Here is a 5,000-nt window from a genome sequence, read left to right as displayed (position 1 = left end):
GAAGACAGGGGAGAGAGCTTTGAATAGCCGTAGCAAGGAGCTTTCTTTCTTCTCTAAAATAACCCCTACCCTAGAGCAATAGACGGAATTCTTGGGGTAGCTGCTAGGATAGATGCATAGAATCCGGATGCTGAGAATACGCGGTTAAGGTAGAAGATATCAAGTCAAATCATTGGTAAACAAGATAAGAAAAAATGTCTCCTCAAAGAAAAAGAAGCAAAAAAAAACAATTTCATTGCCTCCTCTTTATTTTATACACAATTATCAGTCTAGTTCGCCACAAGGGATGAAAGCAGGGAAGGCAGTTCGGTAGTTCTCCAACGGGCAAGTCAGTTCCAAGAATGAAAGGGAGTTTTCACTTTGAACATATAGGGAAAATACTGGCTTGTACTTGATTCGTTGAAACAAAGAAATTGGTCAGTCGATGACTTGGCTTTCAACTAATCTCTTTCTTTGCCTACGGGATGTGCACATGAAGAACTCTTATCTAAGTAGTATGCTTTCTAGTTCAAGTAGCAATTCCTGTCTCTGCTTCTAAAGTAAGACGGGGCCTTTATCTCCTCCCTCCCGGTATCCCCATTAGTTAATATACAAAATTGGAAAAGAATTCCGGGTCATTCAGATTTCAGGTTCGGGTTCGGGATATAGATGGAATCGAGAGGGAAGAAAGAGTCCGGTTTCAGAGGCTTGATCAACTGTGTAATCATGGATCATCAAGAAATCCCTAAATGCTTCTTTATACTGTCGCCACGGAAAAGGTTCAGGTAGGGAGAACTCTTAGATTCTCAAGTTTTATAGAGTCTTTATTAAAATCCATCTCCACCTATGTTGTGTCCTTTCTCCCAAACCCCAAGCATTCCGGCATCTGTTATTCTTGGTCTCGCCCTGTGAAGCAAAGTCGGACATAGAATTGATAGGGAACCGTAGCCAAGTGGCTAAGGCATGAGTCTGCAAAACTTCTATTCGTCGGTTCGAATCCGACCGGTTCCTACAGCGCCATTCTATCAATCATTTTTTTACATGGTTAGTGGATAGAACAGGGACCCCCGGATCAAAGGTTCAAAGCCGATAATTCTTGGAGTGAGACTTTCTTTTTTCAAGCGGCTTGACACAGTAGTTCTTTTTTTCCTCCGTCAGGTCTGCCCCTTCTTTCTATCCTTAATAAGAGTGTCATCCATAACTTACTTTTTTTATTTGCCATGCTTCTTGTTGAAAGGAGGAGGTATAAGGCCAAAAAGACTAGTGTGACATAATCTGCCAGTTCTCATTCGAGAATAGGATGTCGAATCGGATGGATGGGCTTAATATAACATATAGCTACATCACGCTCGAAAGTGAAAAAAGAACTCCTGGTTTCAGAAATATGCCATCTTTTCTCACTTCGATCGCCCTCACTGCCCTTGGTCTTATTGAAGACGCTCCTTTGTGTCCGACCTTCCCTTTTGGCGTCCCCCTTTCAATCACTTGATGCCCACTATCAATGAGTTATTTAAAACTTCATTATAAAGAGGGATCTTTTTTACTAGAAACTAAGGCTATTCAAAGCGTGGACTGAGTGGATAATTTTTATAGGAGCGGGACTATTCTTCGCATCGAAAAAATCTTTTGTTAATCGTTATTTCCACGGGTGTGGGTTCTAGGCAAGGAATACTCCATTTTCGGCTCGAGATAAGAAGTGAAATTTCAAAGAATAGAATGGCTTGAGTGAAAGCTGGAGTGGCACAAGACAGATTGAAAGCAAAGGGAAGGGTCAGCCAGCTTGCCCTGTCCTTCCTAACCTTCCGAGAGCTTTCCTGACTGGCATTTCAACTGGGCTTGACTAAAAGGGGTTGCCCGGTTCTGATCCTCTTTGTACTTGTCTCAAGCTATAAAAAAGGCAAAAAGGGGAACAGAGGTCTTCTGAATTTTTTTGAGCGAAGAACGGCGATTCCTCAAAGAGAACCTTCCTGACGAAGGTTTACTCAACACCCGGTTTGAACACCCTTTCTGTTCTGCCCATTCACGGAGTTTCACTCGCTGCTGGAAAGGCGGAATCACAACATCCAAGCTTTTGTCTCTCAACTCGCCTCTGACTTTGAGCTTGGTCCCTTCCCTTTCCATCCTCCTATTTGTAGCTCCACCCGGCTTTTCAAGACCGGGGCTGGCGCGAGGCAGGAAGCTACGATGCCGCGTTACGATCTGGTGCGACGATTTCCGAGAATGCATTCGAACGATTGTCACTGATTTGATTGGACTTCGTATCTAAGGCACTTGTTCCACTCCAAAAACCAATGCCTTGCCACTTGGACTACATGCGCAGTCTGAGATGTAAAACCACCTGACCTTTCTGAGTCGCTTACTTTAGCTTCCCCTCCCGCCGCCCATGGAAAAAAATTCCTTTATTAAGCTTCCATACTTGTACCCAAGTAAGCAAATAGGAATTACCATACTCTATCAAGTAAGTGAGTTTAAACTACCTTTTTTTTCAAAAAAGAAAAGTAAGCATCAAAGCCCACAAGTTCCTTGCCCTGTTCATCATATCATGAAAGAGCGCAGTCATGGCTCGCTGGTACGTCGCCCCGGCATTCTTTAGACCAAACGGCATCACCTTGTAACAGAACGTGCCCTCCTACCTAATATGGTGATAAACGCTGTTTTCTCTCGGTCTTCTTCGGCCATCTTGATCTGCTTATATCAAGAGAAAGCACCCATAAAGGACAGCATCCCGTGTCCAGCGGTGTTGTTCACCAGAACATCGATGTGAGGGAAAAGAAAATCATCTTTTTGGCTTGCCTTGTTTAGGCTTGGACTTACGGAACCTGCTTTCAAATTGAGGCGTCAAAGGTGAAGAAGCGTAATCATCCATCCTTAACTGGATGCCTTACCCTCCCGTGGGGTTATGGGAGCGGGCCTACTTTTTACTTTTTTTTGACTATGGAGCCGGGCGGCAAGCAAGTGAATGTGATCTTGCCCTCTATCAGCCGGTGTGTGTGAGCAAAGCTCACACCTTATAGCTTTACACTGTCGCCGGCTACTTTCGCTCCTCTACCGTATTCAAAGATTCATTCTTTGGAAGCTAGGCACGTGACTTGATAGCGCAGGCACAAGACAAACAAAGAATAGCAAGACCGCATATCAAAAGGTTTGGAACCCAAGCTGACTTTTTTTATGAAATAAAAAAGAAGAAGGCGCTGTAAGCGATAGTAGGTGTAGGTCTTTCTTTCCAGCCGGATTCATTAATGCAATGGAACTCCAGAACTTGAAGAACTGGCCTTGGAAGGAAATATTGATTCAAATCATAATCTTTTAGAAGCTGGCATTGCTAGTTGACTTTTCTTCGTTGACAGCCAGCAGTTGCCGGACTAGCCTTCCTTGCCTTCCGCCTAGCTGCCCTGTCTTAGCTAGCCCTTTCAGACTAGCAGACTTGCTTTCTTGTCCTCGGCCTTCAGACAGGATGCTCTAGTTGCTGCTGCTTTTAGCTGGAATGCCTTGCTTCGCTCTACAGCTAGTGGAGACAACGACTAATAAGATTGAGGACAGGAGAAGACCTTAGCTTTATGACTTTTCTGTTATTAGACTAATGCTTTCTTATGTCTGCCATTAGCTTAAGGCTAGTGTAATGGAGGGCGTCCTCGCGGGAAGCTTTCTAGTAAGGGGTGAAACGGCTTGTTTGGCTTTCTTCTTTCTGACTACAAGGTAATTCCTATTCACTTACTTGAATAAGTAAGGACTAATGACCCTCTTTTCCAACTTTGTCCTCAACTGGTCGGGCACAAAGACATAGCAAACGCCCCCAAATACTCTGAAATGTGAAACAGTCGGCTTTCTCTTGTACAAAACCTAGTATGGCGAGAGAAAGCCAAGTTTCGCTTGAGGCAATCTGTTGATGACATGGGCTTCAGTCATCATGCATTCGGCCTGGCTCCACATTCTTCGCATTCATCATGCAGTTTCGCTAAGATAAGATGTCGACTCTTCTTCTCTGCGACTTCGTTCTGCTGTGTAGTATAAGAGCACGCAAACTGTCTGCGAATCCCGTGCTTTTCAAGTAAGCACTAACTCTTGTGATGTGTATTCTCTTCCAGAGTCTGTCCTCAAACATAGTTTTATTTGCCTTTACTTTTTTAAAAGAAAAAGAAGGCTCATTTTCTACTAAACTTCTGAACTCCATGAACTTTTGAAAGACTTCGGACTTCTCTGCTAAGAAATATACCCTGCGAGTAATCATCAATAAATGATTTTATATAAGGCTAAGGCTTACCTAAGCATGATAGAGTGGAGACTTTGCCAAAGACGTCTGCTTGAATGAGCTGGTCAACTTCTCCTCAGTTCTGTACATGCGCAAAGAATGCCGTTCGCCCCTTCCCTTATAGTAATAAGGCAAGCGCTTCGCCCCTCTTCCTTTTCGGAACCTGTGAGAACACTCTCAAAATATGCCAGCAAAGGCTTCATTCAATACTTGAGAAGTCAAATCCATCACAATAATGTCCTTTTTCTTTATTGAGTAATAGGGCATAACTTTACAGGGGTTTTTTAGAATAAACGCTATACATGAAAAGGAAAAACCTAAAAGAAGAATCCTTTAATGCCCTATCAATGGAAAACTCTTCGAAACTATGAATTACGCTCCTCACCCTATCTTACTAATAATAAGAAAGGCAGCGGTAGCTATGAAGCATCTTAGAGTATTCCATTCTGTTTTTCAGCTGGATCCGGGCTTGGCTCGGCCTGAAACAACTGTATCTGTCTTTTGTAGAGAGAGAGAAGGGCTTTTTGCGAAAGGCTATCAACGTAGACGTATATAAAAAAGTGAGTATGCGTGCAGAGTGTAAGTGTATCACTTACGAGAAAGAACCCCAATTCAGTAAAGTAGTTAACCAAAGACAAGCAAGTAGTTCGTCAGTCCTTCCTACGACGCCTCCCGTTCATTCTTCTTCATTTCATCATCTTTCTTTGTTGTGTTCTTCCGTTCATAGGTCCCAAGCTCTTTTTTGAAAGCCCTCCCCCCTCTCCTTAATAAG

At 43.3% G+C, this 5,000-nt stretch overlaps 1 non-coding gene across 1 annotated transcript; it reads left to right on the top strand.

The window, feature by feature from the left end:
- The first annotated feature begins 917 nt into the window (after window positions 1-917).
- On the top strand, window positions 918-990 carry TRNAC-GCA. The gene has a single exon. It is a non-coding gene; the product is annotated as a tRNA-Cys (tRNA).
- Window positions 991-5,000: the final 4,010 nt, after the last annotated feature.

Source organism: Chenopodium quinoa, unplaced genomic scaffold (assembly GCF_001683475.1).
Source record: "Chenopodium quinoa cultivar QQ74 unplaced genomic scaffold, ASM168347v1, whole genome shotgun sequence".
Lineage (NCBI taxonomy): Eukaryota > Viridiplantae > Streptophyta > Magnoliopsida > Caryophyllales > Amaranthaceae > Chenopodium > Chenopodium quinoa.
This window is presented reverse-complemented; position numbering and strand designations above follow the sequence as displayed.